The following is a 12298-nucleotide window of genomic DNA, read 5'->3' as shown; positions in this document are numbered from 1 at the left end:
TAAGGATTTTTACCAAGCTACATAACTACAATAAAAGAGAAGTGCTACAGACCTTTTATCTAAATTATTACCTGAGATGCATTTCCAAGCCCCGAAGATTGTCGCTTAAGGTCTGCAACTTCATCCTCAAGTATCTTATGAGCCTTGTCCGCTTCATCAAGTCTCGCCATGATCGCCTCTCAGCCCCGACTCACTGTTTTCACGCTCTCTTCTCTCTTTTTAGCAATCTCCTTATAAGGAGCTGAAGCATGGTAAAAGTCTTAGTGACACCACTACCTAGACCACGAACACGCCCTCTTCCATCACGCACCAATAACCTATTAAGCAAACAAAGTTTTAGGTAGAACTTAAGAGAAACCCACTAGAACAAAAAAAAAGAAGATGGGAAGCAAAGATCACACCAAAGCAACGGGATCATTGTCTAGATCCCTTTCCACTATATCAGGCTCATTGCTAACAAGTCTGTCAATTTCCTCCTACAAAAGAAATCAAAGTCACCGTTTCTTAAGTACGTAATACCTGGTCATACAAACATAAGCAATTACTAAATAAATATCTCGTTGTCTCTTACAAGAGATTGCTTTGTTTCAAAATTGATGCAACTCCCATCTCTCCTCGTATGGATGGCCACATATCCTTCTGTCCTTGAAACCTCACCAGTTGGGCTATTTTTTTTCTGTAACATATTAAACAAATATGTAGATAAAGGCTAATAATAGTTGAGTGCATACGATAATTTTATGGCATTAAATAGATGTTTACCAACTGCTCAATAACTGGAACTGCTCCCATTCTACCAGTTGTATGTGGGTTCTTCATTTGTTCCCTTGCTAACTTTCCATTGAATCGGCTTGGTTTTATCCTCTTACATTGAGCACATGTCGAATGAATGCCTCCCATTCTTCCTTTTTCACCTTGCTAGGAACATTTCTTTTTTAAGCTCTCGCATCCGCCGGAAATTTATCATACACCGCCGGTTCATATTTTTTCTCTTCCAAAGTCGTATTAAGCTTTGAAAGAGTGCATTCTTTTCGGATGAGTGGAAGATCAATTTCAACCTGTAAATTGGACATGTCAAAATCATTATTAAACAAATTTGGATACAATACAAATTAAAATGTTTATGAAATAAAATCAGGTGGAGTGACTTGCACTTACCAATACTTTCTTCCACAAAGCATCCTTTGTTAAATGGAACTTCACGCTTCAAATCCTTGTACATAGGTGGGCAATGTGTCCTAGCCACCTCCCCGACTATAGTGGCATACTTTGCTCGATCTTGTCCAAAGAGCTTGTCCATCATCGAGAAAACTCCACTTGGAATCTTGGACCTAAGTGGATTAATTAGCAACCGATTAAGTACAAATGGGACGCTTGAAAAAGTTTCACTACTAGAAAAATGATAATAGACAAAATCAATTTATTGTGATCTATTTTTCAAATGATCTGTGGATAAAGATCAAATGACCTAATTAACAAGAATATGAAAAAGAATAAGATCTAATTAACATCGGAACTACTTAAAAAATATTAGTATAGATTTGATTGAATAAGATCTAATCAACTTGCCTCACTTCATTCTAGTCGTAATATTTTTAGCAAATCGTTCATACTTCCGTGAGTCACATGACCGTGATTGAAAACCATTTTTGTGAGAAGTATGATTTCCCTTTCTAATGTATGATGTCCGGGGATATATATATGTAGGGATGGTGAAAGCTAAAGCTTCATATAGAAAAAAAACGGTTGCTTCGAACCTCTCTAAATGCCTATATGGAAGTGCTTACTTTCTCGCGCACACAAAGTATAGTTCGATTGTGAAAGATGAGTGATGAACCTTTCATACATGGCTAGCTCTTCAAAATGGTAATGGAACAGAAAAATAATGGAACAATACAATGACTTTATGATTGATAATTTATCCTATTACAGTTGTAAATTAATCAAAGAAAACGGATAGTAGTCTTGTTATGGTATCCTGAGTTTTTCTTCTTCATTTCTTATTTTTTTTTTGTGAATAGGCGGTGTCAAAATCAGTATGGATATAAATCAATCGAGGAAGGCAGGGAGCACCCCCAATGAGATATTGGGCTTTCCTCACTTCTTCGTGAGTGAGTGATTAGGCATGACTTAGTTGATTCGATTCCGTTTTCTAAGAAATAGTATAGTGCTCCCTTTTCAAGAGCAACAATCCCATTTTATTTTTTTTCTATTTACCAAAATATGACCTCAAACTTCGTGATCTCGTTAAAACGCCTATTTTCATGCTTTTTAAGGGCAGTTAATTGACCCGCCTCCAACATTGAAATGGATTTAAGTAGTAAAAACTTCGGCCTTAGAGAAGTTGTATTGACTTGCAACATTCACATTTCCTTTCTCTCGAGCCCCGCTAGCTACTTGGAGGGTGAGTACTTACTTCCTTCCAGGTGCGCTACTAGCTACTAAAAAAATGCTTAACACTTAAAGTACTACTACATCCGGATCGATTCACTCAACAACGGGAGATGAATTAACCAACTCGGGAATAACCATTCCCTTTAACTCGCTGCTTCGTTACGCTGAAATACCGGTCCCTCGCTCCAACTACCGATAGGGCGAGCGTAACCTCGGGCCTTACTACCAAAGGACAATATCCGCCGAGCCTTGATACAATCAAACGAGGATTCATACAAAGATTCCTACTGAAAGAAAAGAGACTATGAAATCCCGGATTCCGAAGTTAAGGACGAAAGCGAATTTCAAAGAAGGAGATTTTGAAAAGGGCAGATCGGAAAGACCGCAAATGTGGACCAAGTCGATTACATTGCGGTCGGAACTCGAATCGAAAGGAGTCAATGCCGTAGGGGGGTAGCGGTCGCGGGTCGTGTACTGTTCAGCCGGTGATTCGACCGTTGATTGTATTACCGAACCGGCAGTTCAACGTAATACTTCAAACAACATTGTCGGGCATCACCGGTTCATCCGTCCCAGTTTGATCACCAAGCATTATGTAAAATGACCCAGAGAATGGAAATTCTTCGGTCCAGAACCGCTTTATTGTGAGAAAGGCTCAAAGCATTACTACGATTGGAAGTACAAAGGCCAATAGAAGCACCCACATGTCAAATACAGTCGATGGTTGAAGTTATAGCAAAGTTAGAGACCCTCATTGTAATCGGGTGGTACTATCCAAGTAGAGGGATTCCCAATGTTGCTTCCTAGGTATTCCATTCCTTCCGGTGTCCACGAACCGAGAGGAACATTATAAAACTTAACCCATATTGGGATACTAGCAAAGCTGCTTTTGGAGAGATGCTCTCCCGTTGGTTGGCATTTCTTAAGAATTAAAAGCTTCACAGCTATATATGGTATGGTCCTACGCCTAGGGCTGACAAAGATTGCCATAAACCAGATTGTACATGCCATCGAAAGTCATGCACTAAAAAGACCAAGATCTAATCAACTATCATGGGTCATTTTTATAGGTTTAACACTTTCCCCAACCAACTTACGTTATTAAATAAAAACTAATAATCAAATAAAAATGTTACTTTACCTTTTGTTTTTGTCGTCGTCCTCACTTGCTTCAGATTCATTTGCTTCAAATCCACTTGCTTCCGATGCTTCGACATGACTTCTTTTACCTAAATAGAAAGTTCAACAAAATGGTTAAAATCCAAATGACGAAATTAAACAAAACATGGAATAGATGTAGCATGTATCATATGTTGCACCACTCGAACAAAAACTAAAAACGAAAAAAAACCCACTAAAATGAACACCCAAGATGTTCAAACCATACCGCTTTTAACTCACTTTGCCATTGGAAAAGATGAATAGAAACAAAAGATACCCAATTCAAATAAACTTTCCAATAAATATCAACCATAAAAAAAAGATTATTCATTGATAAGTTTCCTAAGAACGTCCTCAATTAAGATTATTCATCAACATAAAAAAATTATTCATTAAGATTAAATCCAGGTCTTACGCAACTTCTAGAGCGCCCCCTCAATTAGAGTTGTTGACGAAGAATCATTAGCACTTGTTACGGCCTCCTCAAGACCAATGGGTCTTCATAAGCATCTATCTCTTGACTCAACCTCTTTGGAGCATCCAAGACAACATGCCAATTATCTCTACTCAAATCCGGCAATAAAAGACTTGTTTAGCTTGAGCGAGAATAAAGGGCTCGTCAACCTCACTTGTATTCCTCATGAACCTCCCAAGATTTACAAATACCAAGTTCAGTATCGATCAACTGTGCAAACCATTTGTTTTATCCTCAATCGCGCCCCAATCACAAGAGAACACGGTTTGTTTAAATTCTACATAATCAAGTTCAAGAATTCTTTTGACAACTCCATAGTAAGTGACTTCGTCATCAACAAGGTTCCTATCCTTGGCGCTTGCCCTAAAACTAGTCCACGACCTTCATGGAAACCCCACTATTCTCGTGTTTGTAGTCGTTGATTCGAATCCGACGATATAAAAACATACCCATTCGGCTTGTGTATCTGTTATATGACACCGCTGTAAAAGATGGACCATCAACAATCCTCTTGAAAGGAGATACATTTTCATTTTGTAGTTGTAGTCTTAACCAAGGAATGTAGTCCAACTCGTTTGCTTGATCGCCCTACGATTTTTACCCCTTGATTTCTGACTTTGGAGGTATACTTGGTACTTCCTGTGAAAATAATAAAAATTCAGGACAGTTGACATGCATAACTCAAGTATTGACTACCAAAACAATGGTAAATGCACGACTTACTCTTCCCACTCGGCATTTTCCGGAGAATGCGTCAAAACCCACTTGCGAACTTGTTGATACTCTATATTTGGAAGAACATATTGCTTTCCCTTTTTATCCATAGGGTGTGCACTTTCAATATCCTCATTCATGATCACCCTTCTCCCATTCTTATGGCTTCCCAAGTTGCCATCATGAATGTACTCCATACAGTACATCATCGCCTCTTCCACGAGGTATTGCTCTTGGATGCAACCCTCGACAAAAGTCTGATTGGTTACATACCTTTTATAAGTTTTCATCATACCTTGTATAAGTTTTCATCATGTGCCATTAATTAATACAAAATTACTACATACTAATCACAAGAAAGATATATATAAAGAACTTTACTCACCTCTCAAAAGGATACATCCACCTATATCTAACAGGTTCGCAAATTTGTGCCTCTTCCGCTAAGTGCACAACAAGGTGTATCATTGAAACAAAAAGTGAAGGCGGGAAGTATTTTTCAAAGACACACAAAGTTTCCACAATGCGTTTTCTCATGTTCGAAAGGTTCGCACGACAAATGACTTTGGAGCATAAGACGTTAAAGAATAAAGACAACTGGCGAATAGCTTCACGCAATGGCTTGTGTTTTTTGAATAGATGCATCAATAACACGGGTAATAAATGTTGTAAAAGGATGTGATAGTCATGGGATTTTAGGTTCTTGAGCTGAAAATCCTCCAAGTCCACATTATGTTTCCAATTTCCACTATATCCAACAGAACCTTCAATTGGTGCAAAGTTCTACAAAAGCAAAACTCTCTTCTTCCGTGAAAGAGAAAAAGCACCTATTGGATAAGACCACTTGTCATTCTTCATTACCGCCACAAGTGTTTCTTTATCTTCCTAGCTTTAAGGTCCATAACGGGCTTCGAGTCCATCCTTACTCTTACTGTACCCATGATTGTTGCAAACGATTCTCCATAACATTTTTTTCCACGTGCATCACATCTAGATTGTGGCAAATAGGCAGATCTTTGTAGAGAATTAAATATATAAATGAATATATGGATATGTATACATAAAGTTACATGATATACTACTACACAAATGTTAAAAATACCTCCCAATACGGCAATGTAAAGAAGATAGAATCCTTTGAAAATGCTGAATTTTCTAGTTCTTTAGTTCTTTTCTCTTCTTCTTCCTTCCTTCCGGTGTATCCGCACCTTGCCAAACTTGTTCTGAATTTGGCTCATTTTAATTTTTACTTGAGAACCCTTTAAAACGAATAGGACGCTTTTACCGTGTTCTTCTTTTTTTCCATTAAATTGTGCTTTCGGACTCTAAAGCAATGATTCGGGTCTGCTAGGAACTTTCGATGACCCATATAAGCAAACTTTTTTCCATGCTTCAGCCAAGTAGAATCTGTATCTTCACTACAAATAGGACATGCATACCTTCCCGCCGTTTTCGCCCGGAAAGATGGTGAAATGCAGGAAAATCGTGTATAAGCCCACAAACAAATTGCCTTCATAGTGAATGTCTCTTTAGCATGGGAGTCATATGATTCAACTCCAGGACCCCATAACTGTTTTAGCTCTTCGATTAAAGGCTGCAAGAAGACATCGATGTTATCCCCTGGGCTACTTGGACCAGGAATTAGAAGTGTCAACATGGTAAACTCTTTCCGCATGCACAATGATGGAGGCAGATTGTATGGAGTAACCATAACAGGGCCAAAGAACTATAAATGCTGTTTTGTTCCCAAATGGATTAAATCCATCTGTTGCAATCCCCTAATCTAACATTACGTGGCTCAGCAGAAACTCGGCCATTTAAGATTAATTGAGTTCCACATGGAAGAATCAATAGGATGACGCATATAGCGTTGGTCAGAAACTGCATTTGCATGCCATTTCATATTCTCTGCAATCCATGGTATGCTATACATCTTTTGCAATCTCTCAGCCAAAGGAAAATACCTTAGCTTCTTCCATGGTTTAATCTTAGCCTTTGGTTTTAATGGGTTCACCGGTTGCCATCTGTTTTCACCACAAGTGGGACAACTAATCAAATCCTTATATTCATCACCCCAGTATATAATACAATCATTTGGGCATGCATCAATAATTTCGCACTTCATGCGAAGAGGTTTGATCAAGTTCTTAGCAAAGATATGTCTTCTCGGGTAGTGTATTCTCTTATGGTAAAGTCTTTTTAAGGAATTGCAACAACTCTGTGAAGCTACTATTAGACCACTTGTGTCTAGCCTTCATGCTCAACAACTCAATCGTCGTCGATAATTTCGAATCTTCACCCCGACATGATGGATATATTGGTTTTAAAGCATCTTCCATCAACTTGTCGTATTGAACATCCCGCGGTATGGCATTGGGTGAATCTCCATCATCATCTTCATCATCAACTTCGTTAAGACATGCATCTAAGTCAACAGGATGACTTCGTCCAAATGTGTCATTGACCATCTCTTCCATCCTTGGCAACATATTTTCAGAACCCCTAGTAGAAGAACTAGTGGGAGCTTCAACATAGTTACTACTTTTCGAAGATGACTCTCCATGATGTATCCATGATGTATATGTCTTGTCTATACCATCACAGATAAGATGCTCGGCAATATCTTTTGCTGTTGACTTCCCCCCTAAATTACGACACTTAGCACAAGGACAACAATACCAATCAAGTTCCTTTCCTAATTTCTCTTGCGTGAACTGGATGAATGATTTAACACCTCGAAGGTATTCAGTAGACGAAGTCGGTGCTTTCATCCAGTTCTTGCTTGGAAGCATTGAAGACATTTTCTAGATAAATACATCAACATATATAATATTAGTATGATTTCAAAAAGAGTATTGAACTTGAAACCTAGGAAAAGTATATATCATAGAAAGTCGTACTCAAATTCCTTTCTGCCTCCTAACACACTTAGCACCCCAACAACCCACCTACCAAGTCTAAATAGTTTGCTCAAGATTGGAACAATTACAGTAACAATGCAAACAATATATATATATATTGGTGATTTCATGTTAATAGCAACTTCTTTATTCTCTATGGCCAAGACCAATTAATGCCAAAGAAGTCATATCATTTACAAACAAGAAATCAGGTTATTTGAAAATATAAAGTTTGAAATAAACTAGTCCAACTCAAACTAAAATCTATAGATATATATTGTAAATCAGTAGAGGCTGAATATCCAAACAATGAAAAATACCTAACTCAATCGACCATGCACTTGATGTTCTTAAAAACTGACAAAAAAAAAATACAACTCATAACTATACTTATACTTATACCATCGGATAAAAACAATAATACCAACGACATAATAACATAAAATAACAAGAGAAACACAACAAATGACAAACAAATGATAAAGAAAGTTAAACCATTTTATACCTTGCCTTGGAGAAGCAAAGAGAAAAAATTCAACCTTTCCCTCAAGAAAATTCCAACCTAAGAAGAACCTATTAAATCAAAACAACACAAACTTGTTAAACTGAAAAATAAAAATAAAAGTTTCAATCTTTGAAAACTCAAATAAGAAAAACAAGCAAACCCCATAACAAAAATAAAAGTTTCAAGTTTTGAAATTTCAAATAAGAAAAACAAGCAAAACCCCATATATACAGATAACATAAATAGAAACATATAACAAGTAGGTTTACAACTTCACGAATCATTGGACATACACTTTTCTTAAAGATTTCCCTCATGGATAACATGTCTATTGCAGAGTAGGAGAACAAATTTCTTTAGGAACAAATATATTTGTTTCTCACGGAAACTAGAATGTATAGTTCATTTTTCATACGTAATATTAAATTCTAGCCTCCAATCTTTTATTCTTTTGTTTTTGTTATGTTTTCCTTATAGGGTACATGACATTCAGTTTAAGTTTGTATTAAATAAAACCAGAATAGTAACACATGATCACTATAATAATGTCAATCATGCATAAAAACTAATCTTGCAAGTTAGAACAAAAACTAGATAAATATGGATTGCAGGAAGATGATTAAAATTATCTGAACCACCCAAAGAGAAGTTGGTCAAAATTCACCCCTCACATCCTAATATAAAGTGGTCACATTCCCACAAACAATATATAATGCTACAAAAAAACGCGGTCCACGTTAGAAAATTTGTCATAAAAATTCTGCAATTCCTTTCAAAGCCGGATGCACCACACATAGCATGCGGTAGTCTACGCAAAGCATTTTGCCAATCTGAGACAAACGCTCACACTTCCATCCATTCACCCAATCCGCTATTGTACCTTCAAACCCATGTGAACTGGGACACTAACCAAAGCATGTATTGCCATAAATATTTGCAAACCAACATTCCCAAAAAGAGATGCTTTATACTTTCCTCGTCCATTCCACAACATACACATCTCATAGCAATAACTTTCCCTCTTTTTTAAGATATATATGCTGTTAGCATCCTCCCCCATCGCTAATGTCAACATGAAAAAGCAGATTTTGGACGGAACTCCTTTAACCCGCACTTCTTTCATGGCCAGTCGGACATCCCAATGCCTAATTCAACAACCCTCTTTGAATTTAATAAATCAAAACAAGCCTTAAATATTGTCCTCCACCTCTGAAAGCACTATATTATTAAGTGACAAGAATAAACTGACCAAAGATTGCACTTCCCAATCATTTAACCAACATTGAAGACCAAGATCCCAAATAACATTGGTGCTTTGTCTCCATATAAATTTCATCTTGTTAGACACATTGTAAATAGTTGGAAAACATGACCTCAATGGTTCTTCCCCTATCCAATTATCCACGAAAATTGCACACTAGTGCCTTTTCCAACACTAACTTTGCAAGGTTTAGCAAAAGTCATCTTTATTATTCATAATCCCCTCCACAACTCACATCCATACAACGAAGTCACTGATTTAGTAACCATTCTTCCATCCTATACTTACAAAGTTACAAATAATAACTTTTTTCCATAAACTTCCTTCTTCCTTCCTTCCCGACTTATCAAACCACTTACTAATTCCTTAGGCATACATGCTCTATCCTAAGAGATAGGATGAAATCTCTTAATCTCATTTGTCAATCCCCAAAGAAAGTCATTCATAATTTCTCTAATCTTTTTGCAACACCAACCGAATAGTAAGGACGAGAAAAATAAACAGGGATATTCTACGATTATTACTCTTAATATGTGTGACACTACCACCCTTCAAAAGAAATTTCCTCTTCCAAGTAGCCAACCTCAAACTGAATCTCTCAACTACTAGATCCCAAGCTCTAACACTCTTGTATTTGGCTCCAAGAGGGAGTCCAATATACGTAGAAGAAAGATGTCTAACTTTGCAACCCCAGATTTCAGGTAAGGAGACAAGAAAATTAACACGATGTATAATGTTGACATCCTCAAAACTTGGCTTACCTCGTCCTAATAAGTTTATTAAGGGGAACTGCCTTCTCTTAATAAATAAGAGATAATTTTAGTAATGTATGAAGCCTTACCTGGAAAAGATGCCTTTGTGTCGAGCACCAGCGTGAACAAGTTTATAATGCTCTGTAACCTGAACGCTGCCCCAGTGAACGCGTTGTACAACTTCTAAAGTGGCCACATGAAGAACCTTCTCAAAGTCTGTTGAGAGTTGCATTTGATTATAATTGGAGGAGGTTGAGGACTTAGTATTAGTAAGCTAGCGGAAGCAATCAATGCCTGTTTGGCATGCCAATCTGTGATGTATAGTTGTAATGGAGCAACAACATTGCTTCCGAACACAACTCATACAGATGATCTTTCTTTATTGTAACTCTTGTAGTGCCCCAGTTAAAGCAAGCTATAGTTGGTTTTTCATGGTGTGGTATGGTATCCTAAAATAATAATCCCCATAGAGGCCGGACCCTTTTTTCTCTCCTCGTGTTTGGGCACTTACAAAGTCGTGGATTCTAAAGATTATTAAGCAAACGATGCACTCTCTCATATAGTTTTAATTCTTTTTGAAAATAAAAATTGATGCACATAAATGTTGTTAAATAGATACTTGTAGTTCATTTGAATAGATCATATTCGAGTCATGCTAATCGACCAAATTCATCCGTATAATATAAAATTCAAGCGGTAATAGCAAGGGCATAAGCGAAGGTGACTCACCGAACAATTCCAAAATGGAAGGAGATAAACTTCTCCTTCAAGAGATGCAAACAATTTGGGGAAGATCTATAACGCGTTTCCGAACTTTATTCACTGAAATGATGAAAAGCAAATATCGGTGAGGAACTGCCGGATATTTTCGTATGAATAATCAATGATTATCGATGAATATTGATAGAAGTCAATAATTAAAACTTAATGAGCTTTTCTGAATTGAGGGAATCCAAGTCAATAATTACAATCGCCTTCTCTTAATAAATAAGAGATAATTTTAGTAATGTATGAAGCCTTACACGGAAAAGATGCCTTTGTGTCGAAAGCACCAGTGAACAACAAGTTTATAATGCTCAGAACTGAACGCCCAGTGAGATATTTCAACTTCTCGTAGAAGCTCTTGAACAACAAAGAAAAGGACGATTATTTTCGATTATCAATTTTAGTGAGAACGAAAAATAAAAAAACCCTAATAGAGAGAAAGTACGAACCTTTGCAGAAACGTGAGTAAAAAATCGTGTTATGAAATTTAAGGGGGAAACACAAAATTCGTCAATTTTTTTGGTGGCAAATGGGTTCTCAATTATTTTTGGTGGGAAATGGTTTCAGGGCTCAAAGCAGAATTGAAGTCTCGACAATGGGAATTAAAAGAGGAAGTAGACGGACAAGGACCGAATATAACCCGACCGTAAATACCGCCTCTAATACAAGAAATTAGCCGTGGTTTATTTTTAGACAGTTACAAGCCGTCCTATTGTGGGGCGTCATGCCTGTCATAAATACTGTATTTTGACGTAGTGTCCCATACATATAAAAAGTATGGTAAAATCATAGTTTAGGATTTCGAATTTTGGAATTCTGAAAATCTGGAAAACTGAAATTGATAATATTTCGACCGATGTCATATTTTGAATTCAAATAATTTTGAAATCAACAATATTTCAGCCATATATAACTTATATTGTTTTTTTCCATTTTTTTGGAAAACCAAAATATCGGCGAAATTCTAACATTCCGTTCGGAATCGTAAACACTGAGTAAAATACGATACCCTATTTTGCGAAAAAATTTGTACATTACCCAAAACATAAACAAACAATCAGCCCCAAGGCCCATTTTCGAGTGAAAATCACTCTTAAAACCAACGATTTTTTAAAATCACTCTCAAAGACAAATTTCGGGTGAAAATAACTTCGGAAAACCAATTTTCAAGTGAAAATAACCCTTTAGGACAAATGACTCGAATTTGAAATAAATATTTTCCAATTTTACTCTTTCTATCGTTTTGTTATGAATAATGAGTGTTCATACCTTATGCTGATGTATGAATCTACCCGAATAGGTGAACGTACCTCATACAATATATTCATGTATGAACAATCATTGTTTATACCTCAATATGAGGTATAAACA

General features: G+C 36.7%; 1 long non-coding RNA gene across 1 annotated transcript; it reads right to left on the bottom strand.

Moving 5' to 3' along the window:
- Positions 1–399: 399 nt before the first annotated feature.
- LOC147486488 (uncharacterized) lies at positions 400–849 on the bottom strand. Its single transcript, XR_015201137.1, has 3 exons — positions 763–849; positions 572–676; positions 400–476 (listed from the first exon to the last, which is right to left on the bottom strand). It is a non-coding gene; the product is annotated as an uncharacterized LOC147486488 (long non-coding RNA).
- Between the last annotated feature and the right edge of the window lie 11449 nt (positions 850–12298).

Source organism: Coptis chinensis, chromosome 7, assembly GCF_015680905.1.
Source record: "Coptis chinensis isolate HL-2020 chromosome 7, ASM1568090v1, whole genome shotgun sequence".
NCBI lineage: Eukaryota > Viridiplantae > Streptophyta > Magnoliopsida > Ranunculales > Ranunculaceae > Coptis > Coptis chinensis.
The sequence above is the reverse complement of the archived record's forward strand: the minus strand, read 5'-3'. Positions and strand labels throughout refer to the sequence as shown.